At 39.6% G+C, this 19,012-nt stretch overlaps 1 protein-coding gene across 2 annotated transcripts in view; it reads left to right on the forward strand.

Moving 5' to 3' along the window:
* Positions 1–19,012, forward strand: part of B3galt1 (Beta-1,3-galactosyltransferase 1) — a 582,026-nt gene that overhangs the window by 491,420 nt on the left and 71,594 nt on the right.

Below are 19,012 nucleotides of genomic sequence, written 5' to 3' on the forward strand. Positions count from 1 at the left end.
CACATGCCTAAATTTTTCATGAAGTCATTGTTTTTGATAGCTGAGTAGTACTCCATTGTGCAAATGTACCACATTTTCTATATCCATTCCTCTGTTGAGGGACATCTGTTTTCTTTCCGGTTTCTGACTATTATAAATAAGGCTGCTATGAACACAGTGGAGCATGTGTCTTTATTGTATGTTGGAGCATCTTTTGAGTATATGCCCAGGAGAGGTATAGCTGGGTCCTCAGGTAGTGCAATGTCCAATTTTCTGAGGAACCTCCAGACTGTTTTCGACAGTGGTTGTACCAGCTTGCAATCCCACCAACAATCGAGGTTTGTTCCTTTCTCCACCACTCTAGAAATCATTCTGGCGGTTTCTCAGAAAATTGGACATAGTACTACCTGATGACACAGCTATACCATTCCTGGGCATATACCCAAAAGATGCTCCAACATATACCAAAGACATGTGCTCTACTCTGTTCATAGAAGCCTTATTTATAATAGCCAGAAGCTGGGAAGAACCCAGATGTCCTTCACCAGAGGAATGGATACAGAAAATGTGGTACATCTACACAATGGAGTACTACTGAACTTCTCTTTCTTTCTTGGGTATTTATGTGGTTTATGTATGAGCATAATTGTGGCTTCATAGAACAAATTGGGTAGAGTTCCTTCTATTTGTATTTTGTGGAATATTTCAAAGAGTGTTGGTATTAGGTCTTCTTTGAAGGTCTGATAGAATTTTGCACTAAACACATCTGTTCCTGAGCTCTGTTTGGTTGAGAGACTTCTGATGACTGCTTCTATTTCTTTAGGGGTTATGGGACACTTTAGATGGTTTATCTGATCTTGATTTAACTTTGTCAACTGGTATCTGTCTACAAAATTATCCATTTCATCCAGATTTTACAGTTTTGTTGAATATAGACTTTTGTAGTAGGATCTGACTTTTTTTTAATTTCCTCAATTTCTGTTGTTATGTCTCCCTTTTCATTTCCGATTTTGTTAAGGTACTGTCTCTATACCCTATGGTTAGTCTGGCTAAGGGTTTATCTATCTCATTGATTTTCTTAAAGAACCAGTTCCTGGTTTTGTTGATTCTTTTTATAGTTCTTTTTGTTTCTACTTGGTTAACTTCAGCCCTGAGTTTGATTATTTCCTGCTGTCTACTCCTCTTGGGTGTTTTTGCTTTTTTTCTACAGCTTTCAGATGTGCTGTCAAGTTGCTAGTGTATGATCTCTCTAATTTCTTTATTAAGGCACTCAGAACTATGTGCTTTCCTCTTAGCACTGCTTTCATTGGGTCCCATAAGTTTGGGTATGTTGTACCTTCATTTTCATTAAATTCTAAGAAGTCTTTAATTTCTTTCTTTATTTCTTCATTGACCAGGTTATCATTGAGTAGAGCATCATTCAACTTCCATGTATATGTGGGCGTTCTTCCCTTATTGTTATTGAAGACCAGCTTTAGCCCGTGTTGATCCGATAGGATACATGGGATTATTTCTATCTTCTTAATACCTGTTGAGGCCTGTTTTATGTCAGATTATATGGTCAGTTTTGGAGAAGGTACCATGTGGTTCTGAGAAGAAGATATATTCTTTTATTTCAGGATGAAATGTTCTATAGATATCTGTTAAATCCATTTGGTTCATAACTTCTCCTAGTTTCTGTTTCCGTGATCTGTCCATTGATGTGAATGGGGTCCTGAAGTCTCCCACTATTATTGATGAGGTGCAATGTATTTAAGACTTAAAAGTATCATATCGTTTTCAGTGGTGGACATCATGTTAGTTAAGCCTCTGTCTTTATTAATGATATTTTATTTAGTGACTCGTAGTTGGAATGTATCACATAGCTGATTGTAGAAAAATACATAAATCCCGAGTCTCATGCTTCACTGAGCACTTAACATTGGTGTGCATCTAGAATTATTCATGTAGGGATATACTTAAGAGTTCAGTAGTATGTCAAACTCCAGCTTTTGTACTGCTGTGGGCCTTCCACTTTTGGAAGCAACTGTGTTTATAATTTGATTATTGTTCATGAAGTCAAATGAGCAAAGTCAGCAGCCTTTTAGGAACGTTTACAAGGCTATACTTACCATTAGAGGTTTTCTACAACTACACTTCTAATTTTGTAGCAGCAAATTCTTAACTGTTTAAATAAGCAAGAACTATTGATTCATGGGTGCTGTGTTAAAATCAATTTCCACTGGTCATTTCCGATCATTCCTACCAGTCAGCCTTCTTAAATCATTGCAGCTATTAAATCAATATGGATACAAATGACAGACCTGTTTCATGCCCAAATGTGGATGAGCTTAAACCAAGAAGATCTCTTGAATCTAGGTCTTTTCTGTAAGTACAGAGTGGTGAAATAAGAGCGATTTTCATAACTGGGTAGGAACTCTAGTCTTGGGTTGAATTGGATTGGAGCTCTGGTCTTGGGTAGGGTTTTCAGTACAAAGCAGATTTAATGAGATGACTTCAGGCCACTGCCAGCAAATCTTCCAACTATTTTTTCTTTCTTCTATGTTATGATAAGTACTTTGGTAAGTTAAATAAGTATATGTCCATTTCTTTGTCAGGCATATTAACACACAGGGCCACACAGACTGTGATGGTTGTTAGGAAAATATCAGATATGTAATATTGTGTTACTTCCTTCTTGACGGTAGGAATGCATCTGGCATTTCTTCCTCAAAACATTTTGCTGTTTTCTTAACAATCACAATTCTTACAGGCAACCCAGACAAGTATTTAAAGTAAGCAGGGAATGGCTTGTAGCCATGGGTGCAATATGACACATGAAGGAGCTTGGGCTGCTGTGGGCAAAGCAGATTCTCAGGCCCAGAAATTCTGAGATAAGTGATTTAGAACAGACATCCAACATGGTATGTGAGACTCGTGTGTGTGTGTGTGTGTGTGTGTGTGTGTCTGTGTGTCTGTGTGTCTGCGTGTGTGTGCATACTTGAAACATACTCTACTCACTGAGGAGGAAAGCTTTAGGTTTTGACTAGAAACAAGGACATCCTTGATTGGTGAGTGATCAGGCCATACACAGGTCACAGCCATTACATTGGGGAATGGATATAGATCCCAACTATAAGTCATTCCAACTGTAAGTCACTAAATAAAATATCATGAATCGGAAATTGAGTATACTAGCAAGTCCTCAAACAAACAAAAGCCAGGAAGTAGCTTTGAGGATGATTAGAGCAACAAACCAGGACACCCAAGTTCTTCATCATCAGTAGACAGAATGAATAGAGAAAAATCAGAAAAAGTCTCCTAATGCTACTGTTAAAAGGTCTATCAGATAGGTACATTTTAAAATAAAGAAATGATGGCATCTGATTATATTTCTCTTGACATGACAAGAGGTTCAAAGGGTTGCCTTAAGTCTCCCCTGCATCTTCTAAGCTGACACATAGGGAACTGAGATCCCATCATGCACAAAGTGTTTGCATCCAAAACACATCAGTGTGAAGCAGACTTAGCTAAGTTACCCATCACCCAGAACAATGCAGAGCACATTACTAAAGCATGCCAAATGGGAGTCTTCTCCAATGGACCATTTTCTTAGGGACAGCTTGAGGGTAGGTAGACCAGGAGCTGAGAAGGCCCATACAAGGTGTCATGTGTGTCAGCAATGAGGATCCTGTAAATGTGAGTGGGAAAATGATAGAGACCCAATAAAACCACAAACTTGACCTTGAGCCAAAGGTTCAATAACCAATAATGTTGACTGTAGGTCATACTCTACCCACATGGGTGGAGCCTTGGCCTCTTTCCTTGAGTCTGCTTTTTCTCTGTGCAGAGATAACACAAAGTGTGTGTGAGGAGTATCTGAAGAGTGAGGGGATAATGCCAAAGACACACCCAGCCCCCTCACAACTGGCTGCATCTGAGACTAGAGCTGGGATAGAGTTTTTTCAAACCTACTGAGAAATTGCAATTTTTATTTATATGGTACTTGAATCTTTACATCAAACGAGACTTTCTCATGTGACAAAGTAGGCTGTACAGTCTATGGAATGCATACAAGATAATGACCAAATAGAGGAAGACAAAACCTGTAGAACAGATCTGCTGCAAAATGTGAGAAGAGTTCTAATTTGTATTTGCATTTCAGCAGGTCCAGCCCACTCCATATGCCTGTGTCTATTTCCTGGGCAGAGTGGCAAAGGTTCCCTTGCCACCTGTAGATTCAAAGGGCTCAGACAACTTGAAATGCCATTTGGCCTCTTCAGAAACAAATCTTTCTAGTTCTGTGGAGACTCCTTCAATTTTTCAGGCCAATAGGTTTTCTGAAATTTTAAAGATTGGTGCCAGCCATTGGCTCACATGTCCCATAAATTATGTAGATCTTAGTCTGATACACCAGTCACCACACCTCCTCCTCCTCTTCCTCCTCCTCTTCCTCCTCCTCCTCCTCCTTTTCTCTCTCTCTCTCTCTCTCTCTCTCTCTCTCTCTCTCTCTCTCTCTCTCTCTCTCTCTCTCCCCCCTTGGTCTCCCTCTCCCTCTCTCTCTCCCTCTCCCTCTCCTTCTCCCTCTCCCTCTCCCTCTCTCCCCTTGACAGAACTATATGGTTTTGTGCTATAACTGACTCCTTCTTGTGGGTTCTGAACCCCTAATAAAAACAAGAATGTAGATAGGAACACAGGCTCAGGAGTCAGGCATTGTGACTTTAATCTGCCTCTGCTGAACCTAACATCCCTGGCCTTGGTTTTCATGTTAAAAATGGTCATAATTTCTGCTTAATGTGTTTGTTTTAATGACTAGATGCCTTAGTGCCTTTGACATGTATCTGGGACTCACATGATAAATGATGATAGATTGGTAGTTTCCTACAAAATAAGATAGTGAAGTCTACAATAATAGCAATTTACATTGAATGGTGACTACTAAAGCCAACAGATATCATTATTATTGGCTTGTAAATGTTATTAAATCAACACGAAAGGACACTTGCTTCCCTGTGTACACACTAGAGAACAAGACTATGCCAGTCAGTCTCTCTAAACATTTTTGCTTTTATATCTGCTTCATTTCCCTTATGGCTCTCACTCTATCATGATCAACAAGCTCTTCATACCGCCTTGTCAATTGCTCTAAGTATAGACCCAGGACCCTTAAGACAATGTCATCAGACCCACACAAATTGTAACAGGATTGAAGAGAGTAGATGCATTACACTTACACAGGGTCCCTTTGTCTTCTGTGTAACACACAAGGACAGACAAGTGGCTCAAGATAGACAAATGCTTTGAACTTCCCTGGGGAAGAGCCGCAGCTAAAGAGATTGGTGAAGAAGGGAGAATTTTTCAGCCCCGTGTTTTATTAGTTGCTACCTAGTCTGAGAAGATTCTAGAGGGTATTTATCATCTCACTGGCATGTCCTGAAATCACACTCCATTGTTAGTCTTAATGATCTTCGCTCAGGTGTGACTCCCTCTCTTCTTACAGAGAGCTTATCCCCTTCCCTTTCAGAACTCCAAGACTTCTCACTTCTCCACTAGTCAGGGTCTCAATAGGCTTGTTAGCATCTTTTCCTGCAGACTGAGTTGTTCAGTCTGGAGCCTTCTCCCATGCTGTCAGCAACTAGGAAAATCAAGATGAGCTTTGAATTCTATGTGACTGTCACAGTGTACCAGAATGAGCACGGAGTTTGGTTCTACGAAAAGAGACTCCTTCAAACAGACTTGTCTGGATCCATAATATGTGACTGTGGGAGACCCTCATCAAATCCCACACTATCCATCTTTGAGTCATGGCCACACCCTCTTCAAGCACAAACTGCCTTTCAGATGTCAGATTATAACCTTGAGAAAACAAGCATTTCCTCCAGTTTAAAATAAAAAATGAATGAATGGCGTCATCTACTCATCCATCCACAGATTGGTATCTAATCTTTCCTGGAGGACAGAGCCCGACCAGCTCCTCCCATCAGCCTTTGCTTCCCTTGCTGATGTGAAAGTGCCATTCCTTGCTGATGAAAATAATGAATTTTCCTCCATCTAATTGATGGTCCCTTGGCTAATAAAACCCTCAGTGGAACCTTTGAGATAATGGTCTGTGTTGACCTAATTAAGTTCTTAAGTAAGGTGCTTCCACTTTTCTCCTAGTTGGATTATTTATTTCTTCCTAGTTGCCCTTTTATGGAGATGTGGCATAAATTCAAGAAGATCCACTTCAAATCCATTTGCTGGCTCTGCTTCAAGAGATGAATACAAATTACTGTTTATCCACCAAACACTTACATCGCATTCCTGCGTGCTGGGCAGCATTCTAAGTGTTTTATAAACATCGGCGCCTTTCATGCTCATGACAGCTCTGTGGATAGGCATCTCATTACCTCCACATACATCCACACGTGGAAAATGAAGCACTGGGAGGAAAAGAAGCACAACCAGTACCGCACAGCTGGTTGTAACAGGACAAGTAAGCAGGTAGCCTTGCTCTGGGGCCCATGCACACCAATGGATGATCCTACCTGATTTTGTTATACAAGCTAGTTTCTCTTTATCTCAATCAAATTACCACAGTAATCTACACAGTTGGTCATCATTTTTTTCTATATAGAAAGAAGATAGTTTCTAAGTGGCTAAGTAGCTTTTCTGAGTAATTATTAAGCAGATCTGAAATTCGGTGCATTGTGTATAAATCCAAAAGCAAGCTACCATGGATACCTTTTCTGCTTGTCTAGGTCTATGCAGGATGTACACAAGGGAATTTCTGCTGTAGAATCTTATTTCCTTACTTGACTTTGCTATCAATACAGTCATTGGATCAGGCCTTTAACTAATTCAGAGCACATATGCCCAGAGGGTCCTGTAATGAATCCATTTGTAAATTACAGAGAAAGTCATAAATTATTTCCACATAAAGGGAGCATAGATCAAGGCTGCCGCATTCCTATGAGCATTGTGGTACACCCTTAACCTAAATCATATTTTCTCCTTGTAAATGGGAAGGAAAATTACATTGTCTTGACCTTTGGATCATTGGATCTTGTATTTATTTTATATATTTCTCAATAGAATTCACAACGAAATACAGTCACTTAACCTTCTCCTAGAAAAGGGTACAAAGCAAAAATCCTAGGCATGAAATAGATACACAGTGGCCACTGCTTCTTTATGGATTGAGCTATCGAACAACTTATACTTTGATCATTATTTAGCACAATTTATGACTTCTAAGAGGCCATTTATCAATAACTCCTGAATGATTTTTTAAAACAAGTACAAATAAAAGAAAGAACAATTTACTCTAATCTCTTTGATAGAATCCTGATTATTGTCTTATTGATCTCAGCCTGCCATGACAGCATTGTTAGGTGTAGGTGGAGGCTGCAGAAATGCTGAGTACTTTTTTCACACTGAGGCAGAAGCTATTTCCAGTTTGGTTATCCTGCTGTTGCCCTGTAGCCACCTCTCTGAGAGCAGTCATTAGACGCATCCATCCTTGATCTCCATGGTTTGTATAAGACAGCACATAGATTTGTGTGTTACTTAGAGTCATCTGTGCAAGTGCTTCAAATCATCTGTAGATTGCTTTCAGTATCTTAACACAATGCGAGTAGCATGCTATACTATCCTGTGTGCAGAAACAAGGGTTGGGGAGTGTGCACATGTTTGATGTTCATTCCACTTAATTTTAGTAAATTAATAAATGGCATGTCGTGATTGGAAAGCATGACCCATGGATTCAAGGATTTTGTGGAATGGTGAAGATATGGAGTTACAAAGAATATAGTGAGATATGGACTAGTAAAATTACCTGCCAGGTATTGAGATGACATGAAGTGGTGATCAGCCAGCCAAATGAGCCAGCCCACTCTCTTTCCTTTTGCTAGGTCCTGAGAGTTGAGTAGAAGTTAACTTAAACAATGTGTGAAATGAAAATTTTGTGATAGAAACCTTTCAAGATGCAGATCATATGCAGATCATGGTGTATCTTGTACACCGTGGAGATCTTTGAACTTTGTTAACATTTCCCAACAACATACATATGCTAATGAATTTGAGAGAAAAAATGGCAGGACATTGGTCCTTTACTGGAAAAAAGAAACCCACAAAATTGAATCTGCCAGGTGGATGGAGACTGCAAGGGTTGGGATCAGTGAAAAATCATCTTAGGAGCCCAAAAAAATGGCATTTAAGAGCAAAACCAAAGCAACAGGAGAGCAATCAGGAGGTACGTTGCTAGACCTGAGAGGATAGAAACATGGGAAGCATAGTAGATGACCTTCATTGTGTGACGTGATTGAGGAAGATACGCCATGCACTAAATTAGGTCAAATATTGATCACCTAATTTATTTACAACGTTAAATAACAAAAAATTAATTAAGACACAATAAAGCCATGGGACCTATCATTCTTGGAAGCACGGCACAAAAGCCACGTAAACTCAGGATTGGTCCATTCAGCCACACCCGCCAGAGTCCATATTTCCCTTCTACCCATGCTTCCCTCTTTCCACCCTTTACACAACTCACAGGCACGGTACAGGGAATACAGCCTCAAGGATTTCACACCCAGCTATGGCAGCAAAATAGAAGGGGCTTTATCCAAGTACCCATTTCAGATATGGGGATCTAGTCCCATTCTTTAGCAGCAATCCATGCAAGTTTCAGGGCTGGAACAGAATCCAGTGTCCAGGTGTCAGCCTGACATTTAGAAGAAATGAGGACCTACAGAGCAGAGCCAGGGTCTATCATTCCGAGCTCATGGTAGGGATAAAGATGGGAATATTTTCTACTAAAGAGGGTTTCTAAAGAATGAGGCTACATAGGAAATAGCCTGAGTTCTTACAGGAAAGACAAAGAGTTGAAATATTCTTCCACAGCCTATTGTGGAGGCAAGGCAAATGGGCCCAAGGAAAAATCATAAAACCGAGAAGGAAAATATACAGACTGAGAGAGCTTGGAACACACAGACGAGGATGTCTCCATATAATTCCCCTCCCCATACCAGGAACTCGGTGGAAGAGAAGGTGGAAAAAGCAACAGAGTCGGAGAAGTTGGGGAATAGCAATGATCAAAGCCTTCTAGAAACAACAGGGCTAGCACACATAGAAACTCAGAGACTGAGGCAGAGTGCAAAGAGCCTATACAGGTCTGCATCAGATGGGTGCTAAGGCTGAACATGCAAGAGAACATATGCCTCCATCCCTACACCAGATCCTATTTCTAATTCATAGCCATCTGAAATAAAAAAATAAATAGTTTTCTCCTAGCAGAAACAAATTACTCTCAAGAACAGGTCCCATGCTCACCAGCTGATGGCCAACAAACTCAGTGGCATCTTTGGAAGTTCTTTGTCTCATAATGCTGTCAGGGTACTTTTTTAAGGCCATACATGTTCTTTGTGTATATATTATGGCTTATGGTTTTGTGTTTTTATGGGATTCATAATGTGCAAAGGTGTGTGTGTGTGTGTGTGTGTGTGTGCGCGCGTGCGCGTGCAACTATATGTGTGTCTTAGGCATTTTCCTTGTCTCTTTCTCTTGATTGGTTGTTTTGTCCTATTTCAGTTTGTTTAGTTTTGCTTTATTGTATTGTATTTTATTTTATTGTTTTTTTTCAGATGCTTGTTTCTTTTCTAAGGAATGACAGAAAGGATGTGAATACAGTTGAGAGGAGAAGTGGAAAGTAATTGGGAGGAGTAGGGTGAGGGGAAACCGAAATCAGAATATAGTGTATGAAAAAAAAATCTACTTTCAATTTTAAAAAATATCAATACTCAAAAAGAAAAGTTTCTGAAATGTTAACAATCTAAGTAGCCCATGTTTTAAACGCTCTTGAGGATCAAGCGGATGGCTTGAGTAATTTTGATTTATAGCAGGATGAATTTAGGTTTCAAGCTGACTTGAGAGGACATATCTCATACCGCGCAGGTAGCAGACAACTGGATCGGAGGCATTCATTTCCCTAACTTCAAGTGTCAGGATTTCTGTAGCTATAGACTCCATTTCCTACAAACTTTATAAGCTTCCCTTGAAACACAGTGTCCTCAGCCTGTCTGTCCAGGGGAGACATGGAGAACTTGGACTTTGCTTTAACTTCTATACCAACCTTCCCTCAAATGGGATTTTTGAAAATGGAAGGAGTTTGGGGGGATTTCTCCCCTGATGGATGCCTTAGTAATGAGGCACCTCAGATGGTATATTCTGCCCTTTCTGGCGCCAAACGTCCTGTGCCCAGCAAGGAGACCTCAGTGCTCCAAGTTCTTGTCACAATGTGGAGAATTGATTCCACTGCAAACATCCTCACTTTTCTTGAAACACAAACACGTTCTCCTGTGTTTAACATTCAATTATTTTTCAGCTTTACTGTTGCTAAATGAACTCAACCCTCACCGTGAGCCTGACAAACATGGTGTTTTTAATAAAGAAACACGCCACCTGGAACATGTTGCTTTAGTGTATGAAGTAGATTAGAGCTCTTTCTGTTGATTTACAGTGGTATCAAAAATTACAGTAGCAATGGCTGCTATGTTCCTCAACTTCAGATTATTTTCACCAGATCATTTAACAAGCAAATTATAGGTAGAAAATTATATTTTCCCGATTAGTGGGGGGAGTAAGAGGAGGAAAACCAAAATCAGAATATAGTGTATTTAAAAAAATCTATTTTCAGTTTTTACAAAGTCAACACTCAAAAAGTTTAACTGATATATTAAAATGTTGGTTTCTCTGGTTGACCCAAAAACCAAAACGCCAAAAGGCTTTTTGTGTTGTTCCCTATTTACTTTACCCTGAAGCCTACCCACAAGGCACTGGGTAAAGGCCCCTTTGATGTGTCAGAAAGGTCAATCTCATTGTCACTGTTTGTCTAACTCGCTATTCGTTGAACAAATTCATTTCCTTTCCCTCTCTTAAGTTGGAATGCACCAAAGTGATAAAAGCTCTGACTTTCATCCTGGTCACCCAGTTCCACAAACCCAAACTCATTAAAGGCTCAACTCTTTCCCTCCTTGCTTTAAACTCTCCGTCTCCATTGAAGTTGGGAAGTAAATAATCACACAAGCTCCAAATGCCAATGTCAAGATCAAAGGAAATGGTTCTCCTTTTTTTTCCACCTTTGAAATTATAAATGGATTGATGCGAAAACAAATTTCAGAGCCTTGAGTGCTCGATTGCTTGCTGGATGCAAACAACGAGGTCCTAGCAACAGTAAATAGACACATGTCTCAGTGGGCACTCAACTCACTGTGAAGTTAGGGCAGGTCTCCATTGCCAAACTGCCTGGCATTTTCAGTATTTAGACTAAAATTGTATGGGCAAATAATTATTCATATAGTTCAAAGAATATATAAGATTCAAAAAGATGATTCAAAAAAGCTGAAATTACAAGGAAAACAACCTATAACAGAAACCTAAGGGAAAGATATTTTGGGACCATTTGGTACGATTGGTCCCTTTTGAAAATTCTAATTGGGAAATATTTACTCTTAAAGTCTGTCTTTTACACCTGCTTGCACCTATCCCCCTGGCTCCCCATACCTTTACCAGAATTGCATTTTTATCTGTCTGAATTCAATGAATAGTTGGTTCGCATTTAAAGACACCTCCCCCCAACCAACCATCTTCCTCTGTTCCACAGTACTATCAAGGTCATTCATTCAAGTCCAGTGAACCCCATGCTATTCCGTCAGGAGACTCCTGAAGCCTGGGCTCACCTCTGTTCTCTGATCAGCAGTCCTTACTTTTATTGGCTTTCACTGGAGGTGATACATTAACTGGTTGAAATATGCTTCGACGTGTTGGATGGAGCTCATGATAGAACTTATCTCACCCTTGGTGAAAAATAGTCCTAGAATTTAAATGAGAAAAACTTATCTATAGAAAACAGCAATTTTTTTAATTTTCAGATTTTAAAACTCAGTATACAAGTAACTTGCTGCATTTTTTTATAATTTCATTGCCTGCCAGAAGTAAGATAATAATTCTTACAGATGAAATATGTGGTTCTTGCCTAACTTGTGACTGCTTTTCCATTTATTATTTGCCTTATGATTATATTTTATGCCCCTAAAGGCTTTGGTTGAAAGAGATGAAGTGTGTGTGTGTGTGTGTGTCTGTGTGTGTGTGTGTGTGTGTGTGTGTAACACTAAAATGGTCTTTTTTTTTCTTTTTTCTTTTTTTCAGAGCTGGGGACCGAACCCAGGGCCTTGCGCTTGCTAGGCAAGCGCTCTACCACTGAGCTAAATCCCCAACCCCAAGATTTTCTTAATTTACAGTTTATGAATGATTTTATTTTATCTTTCAAAACATAGTATCTCTGTGTAGCCCTAATTGTCCTGGAACTAGCTCTGTAGTCCAGACTGGCCTTGAACCCACAGATTTGTCTGCCTCTTCTTCCAGAATACTGGGATCAAACACACGCACCATTAGTGCCCAGCTTACGAAGGATTTTATAAAGAATTACAACTGGATATTTTATCCTTTTCTCTGAAAACAGGAAAGGATCATAATAGATCATTCTACACATTAAAAAGCAATTTGTAAATCCATGAAGTTTTTTTCCCCACAGTGAGGTAGACTGACAGAGGAAATTGTGGAAACGTTTTCCAGTAGCCACGTAATAAATGGTAGGTCTCAGATATGGATCTCTTGAATATGTGGTCATTGTAGCCCTGACACCGCTGACATTGTTGAAACTTCTGATTCTTCTGTTGGCACTTGGCCTCTTGATAGTCTCCTCCGCCACTGTGTCACTCCTGGTATATGGAAGAATATACTTTTTTTATTTGTTGGTTTATCAATTGCTCTGACAAAATACCTAACCAAATCCACTTGTCAGGGGCGAAAAGGTTCATTCTGGCCCGCAGTGCGCTGGGCTGGCAGAACGTGGTCTGTTGGTGCAGAAAGGCACCAGAAGCGTAAAGCACCTGGGCACAATACACTCATAATTAGAATCACTAATTAGGAAGCACTGATACACCACTCCCTCCTTTGTACTCAGTCTAGAACCCCAGACAATGGGAGAGTGCTCCCCAAGTTCAAAGTGAGTCCTCCCATGTCTGTTTTAAACCACTTTGAAAGCCTGCATTGACTCACCTAAGGGTTTATACTCTAGGCGATCCTGAATCCCATCAAGTTAACAATGATGATTGGCCATGGCATAAACCATATAGGACTTCAAAACATCTTTGGAAATGCCAAACAGTTTTTCGTCCACTCAGAGGCCTCTCTCCATTAAAAATAGCTGAGGAAGCTTGGAGATTTCAGGAAGTCCACTTTCATCTTACGTTGCTATAGATACTGTGTCTCTAATATGGCACTTGTTGCAATCCTTTGGGCTCATTTTTTAATTCATATAATCTATGAGCAAGACATTATCTAATTAAAAGGCACCTACATTCAAGCATTTCGCTCTCTGTTCATTAAAAATCAACTCCAAAACACAAACAATCTTTTTATGAGCCTAGATTTAGCACCATAATTAACATTGGGAGTTTTTTTTTTATTATTTTAAACTTGTACAAATAATGATTTTTCTCACAAATGTAAACAGTTTAGAAATTGTTTCAAGCCATATCATTAGGCTTGATTTCTCGTTTCGAAAGTCACTTTCTGGAACACTGTAACTGGCACATCATAATTTCATTTCTTTGCCTGGTGTCTGTACTTATCAAGCTGTGAAGAGACTGTAATCTCATTAAAAATGAGGTGGAAAGTTTAAAGCAAATGTTAAAGGGCAGCCTAATTACTTTATGAAATCTGAAACAGAGATTTCTTAGTTTTAGGCAAAGTTCTGACTTCTGCAAAAGTTCTATCGATGCATTATTCACGCGCATGCTCACACACAGAGAGAGAGAGAGAGAGAGAGAGAGAGAGAACTCAACACATGCAATCCCTCTCAAAAGAGCAGGGATTTTTATTTGCTTTACCCGCTGTATGTTTTAAGTCTAAAACTGAGTCTTACTCAAACCTACTCTAAGTCCACATTTATTGAACAAACACTACAAGTTCGCTATAAGAGAAAGCAAGCAATTCGTTACCCACTTCACTGAGACTCACCCTTCACCCGTCCCAGGAGATCAGTGCTCAGCACCATTGTGTGATGCCTCCTAACTTTCGGAACCTCAAGATTGTTTAATCCCATGATGGAACGGCCTGTGGAGTTTTTTCTTACGAATAAAGCGTATGTTTTGGGAAATTCTATCCAAACTTCTTAACCCATTCTCTTCACGGTCTTCACAAGTCCTCCTCAAATGGGCAAAAGCTAAAGAAATGAAAACACCAGTCATAACTTGAAAGGAAAATAGAACCTACCTAAAAAACCATTGGCTACCCTACCTAATCACAGACCTTTAAAAGCGTAGAATTATGGCTCGGTATTGAAAACTTTCTTGGCAAGAGCTGGTTGAGACACCCCTTAAACCCATCTTTCAGATTCAGGAAAGGGTCTTCCACTGAGGATACACAGAGAGCCCTCTGGGGGTTGGGGGTTGGGGTAAATCAGGATCTTGGAGAGTCCCTAGACACCATAAAGAGCTCAGATGCTCAGTTGGCACGCTGTGGCCTAGAGACCCAAAGAGCATGAAGTGTTAGGAGGCAGAATCAAGAGAAGGCGTTTATAGAATGGAGAAAATTTCTGGACCTGTACCCTGAAACCAAGTGCAGAGAAAGTACAGGAAAGAAGTCACTAGCTGAACACACCAATCTGGACTTGTTTCCATGACATGAATTCATGGGTGAATCACACAGATAAATGGGTAGCGAATGCATCGACTACTCAGCAAAACTGCCTTGAGCCTTAATTTCAAGAGAAGTCTCAGGGATCGCCATACCCAGAGATTTCACACATCATTGCAAAGATCAGAACCTGGGGCTCTGGTGGTTTAAGTCCTTAAAGACGGTGCTTAAAAACAAAGCAAACTAACTCTTTTGACTCAAAACAAAATAATCTGTCAAATACAAAATCCACTCCATCAGTTTTTTGTCTTACTTTTGAAGGAATAAGAAACATCACTGCAAACATAGGAGATAGACCAGAAAATGTGAGCCTTAATTTTTATGTAATTAAATAATTGAATTTCACCAGACTATCCAATTAAAATTTAAAGCCCTAGTCAATGAGAAACATGAGTCTTATATTTGTGATGTCTTTTTTTAAAATTAATCACTCTATTCATTTACATTTCAAGTGATATTTCCCTTCCGGTTTCCTCTCCATAACTCCCCATCCCACCCCCCTCCCATTTGACTCTGAGGGCTGTCCTCCATCCACACACCCACTCCTGCCTCACCACTCTAGCATCCCCCTACACTGGGGCATCAAGCCTCTTCTCTGCTACATGGGTAGCTGGAAACAAGGATCCCTCCACGTATCTTTGGTTGGTGGTTTACTCCCTGGGAGCTCTGGGTGGTCCAGTTAGTTGATATTGTTCTTCTTCCTATGGGGTTGCATTCCCCTTCAGCTCCTTCAGTCCTTCCCCTAACTCTTCCATTGGGTCCCAGAGCTCAGCACAATGGTTGACTGTGAGTATCTGCTTTTGTATTGGTCAGGTACAGGGAAAACATCTCAGGGGACAGCTATACCAGGCTTCTGTCAGCAAGCCCTTCTTGGCATCAGCAATAGAGTCAGGGTTTGGTTCTGCACATGGGATGGATCCCAAGGTGGGGCTGTCTCTGGGTAGCCTTTCCTTCAGTCTCTGCTCCATTTTTTATGTCTGCATTTCTTTTAGACAGGAACAATTCTGGGTTAAACTATTCTGAGATGGGTGGGTAGCCTCATTACTCAACTGGGTGTCATGTCTATCTACTGGAGGTAGTCTCTGCAGGTTCTACTTCCCCTTCAGTGGATATCTCAACTAATGTCATCCGAGTTGCATCCTGGAGTCTCTCTCTTTCCTGGAATCTGGGATTTTCTAGTGGCTACCCCCAGTTCCCCATCCCCCACTGCTACACACCTCTGTTCAATTTCCTAGCCTTCTGAACTTCTCCCGTGTCCCTTCTTATAGCTGATCCTGCTCTCCTTTTCCCTCCCCCTCCTCTCTCCCTCTCAAATCCCTCCCACCTTCTATCTCCTATGATTATTTTGTTCCCCCTTCTAAGTAGAATTGAAGCATCCACACTTTGGTCTTCCTTATTCTTAAGCTTCATGTGGTCTGCAGATTGTATTTGGGTAATTCGAGCTTTTGGACTAATATCCACTTATCAGGGAGTACATACCATGTGTGTTATTTTGTGATTGGGTTACCTCACGTAACATGATATTTTCTACTTCCATCCATTCGCCTGCAAATTTCATGAAGTAGTTTTTATAATAACTGAGTAGTATTCCATTGTGCAAATATGCCACATTTTCTGTATCCATTCTTTCATTGAGGGACATCTGGATTCTTTCCAGATTCTGTCTATTATAAATAAGACTGCTATAAACATAGTGGAGCATGTTATATAAGATAGAAATGTAAATATATACATATATTTGTCATATGTTGGAGAATCTTTTGGGCATATGCATAGTCATAGTATAGCTGGGTCTTCAAGTAGAACTATTTCGAGTTTGCTGGGGAATAGCCAGACTGATTTCCAAAGTGGTTTTACCATCTTGCAATCCCACTAGCAGTGGAGGAGTGTGCCTCTTTCTCCACATCCTCGCCAGCATCTTGTGTTACCTGAGTTTTTGATCTTAGCCATTCTGATTGGTATGAGGTGGAATCTCAGGGTCATTTTGATTTGCATTTTCCTGATGACTAATGATGTTGAACAAGCTTCTCAGCCATTCGATATTCCTCAGTTGACAATTCATTGTTTTGCTCTGTACCCATTTTTTAGTGAGGTTATTTGGTTCTCTGGAGTTTAACTTCCTGAGGTTTTAGTATAGTTTGGATATTAGCCCTCTATTAGATGTAGGGTTGGTAAAGATCTTTCCCCAATTTTTTGGTTGCCATTTTGTCATATTGACATTGTCCTTTGCCTGACAAAAGCTTTTCAATTTTAAGTGGTCCCTTTTCTCACTTGTCAATCTTAGAGCCTGAGCCACTGGTGGTGTGTTCAGGAAATTTTCCACTGTGCTCATGTGTTCAAGGGTCTTTCACTTTCTCTCCCATTGATTCGGTGTATCTGGTTTTATGTGGAGGTCCTTGACCCACTTGGACTTGAACTTTGTACAAGAAGATAGGAATGGATCATTTTGCATTCTTCTACATGCCAACCTCCAGTTGAAACAGCATTTGTTGAAAAAGCTGCCTTTTTTCCACCAGATGGTTTTGGCTTCTTTGTCAAAGATCAAGTGACCATAGGTGTGTGGGTTTATTTCTGGGTCTTCAACCCTGTTCCATTGAACTACCTGCCTGTCTCTGTACCAATACCATGCAGTTTTTATCACTATTATATATTAGATATTCTGTAGTATATCTTGAGATCAAGGATGGTGATTCCACCAGAAGTTCTTTTATTGTTGAGAATAGTTTTTGCTATCCTTATTTTTTTTGTTATTCCAGATGAATTTGAGAATTGTTCTCTCTATATATAAAGAATTGAGTTGGATTTTTTAATAGGGATTGCATTGAATCTGTAGACTGCTTTTGATAAGTTGGCCATTTTTACTATGTTAATCCTGCCAATACGTGAGCATGGGAGATCATTCCATCTTCTGAAGTCTTCTTCAAATTCTTTCTTTAGAGACTTGAAGTTCTTGTCATACAGATCCTTCACTTGCTTGGTTAGAGTCGAACAAAGATATTTTATATATTATTTGTGATTATTATGAAGGATGTAATTTCCCTATTTTTTTTCTCAGCCCTTTTTTTCCTTTGAGTACAGGAAGGCTACTGATTTGAATTAATTTTATATCCAAACACTTTACTGAAGTTGTTTATCAGCTATAGGAGTTTTCTGGTGAAATTTTTTAGGTTATTTATGTATACTATCATCAACAAATAGTGGTATCCTGACTGATCCTTTTCAATTTGTATTCTTTTGACTTCCATTTGTTGTCTAATTGCTCTGGCTAGACTTTAAGGCACTATATTGAATAGAAAGGGAGAGTGGGCAGACTTGTCTAGCCCCTGATTTTACTGGGATTGCTTCAAGTTTCTCTTCATTTAGTTTAATGGTGACTACTGGTTGGCTGTATATTGCTCTTATTATGTTTAGATATGGGCCTTGAATTCCTGACCTTTCCAAGACTTTTAACATGAAGGGGTATGGTATTTTGTCAAAGCTGTTTTCAGCATCTAACGAGATGATCATGTGTTTTTTCTTTGTGTTTGTTTATGTAGTAGATTATGTAGATGGATTTTGGTATATTGAACCATCTCTGCATTCTTGGAATGAGGCCTACTTGATCATGGTGAATGATTGTTTTGCCGTGTTCTTGCATTCTATTTGAGAGAATTTTATTGAATATTTTTGCATTGATACTCATAAGGGAAATTGGTCTAAAGTTCTCTTTCTTTGTTGGGCCTTTGTGTGGTTTATGTATTAGCATAACCTCATAGAATGAATTAGGTAGTGTTCCTTCTGTTTCTATTTTGTGGAATAGTTTGTGAAATGTTGGTATTAGTTCTTTTTTGAAGGTCTGATAGAATTCTGCCCTAAATCCATCAGGCCCTGGGTTTTTGTTGTTGTTGCTGTTGTGGTTTTTTTTTTTTTTTTTTTGATTGGTAGACTTTTAATGACTGCTTTATTTCCTTTGGGTTCTGCGTCTGCTTAGAAGGTTTATCTGATCCTGATTTAACCGTGGTACCTGGTATCTGTCTAGAAAATCATCCATTTCATCTAGATTTTCCAGTTTCATTGAGTATAGGCTTTTGTAGCAGGATCTGATTTTTTTAATTTCCTCGGTTTTTATTGTTATATGTCTCTTTTCCTTTCTTATTTTGTTGATTTGGATACTGTCTATGTGCCCTTAGTTAGTTTTGCTAAGGGTTTATCTATCTTGTTGATTTTCTCAAAGAACAAGTTCCTGATTTTGTTACTTTGTATAGTTCTTTTTGTTTCTACTTGGTTGACTTCAGCCCTGAGTTTGATTATTTCCTGCCTTCTCCTCCTCTTG

Source organism: Rattus norvegicus, chromosome 3 (assembly GCF_021556685.1).
Source record: "Rattus norvegicus strain SHRSP/BbbUtx chromosome 3, alternate assembly SHRSP_T2T, whole genome shotgun sequence".
Classification (NCBI taxonomy): Eukaryota; Metazoa; Chordata; class Mammalia; order Rodentia; family Muridae; genus Rattus; species Rattus norvegicus.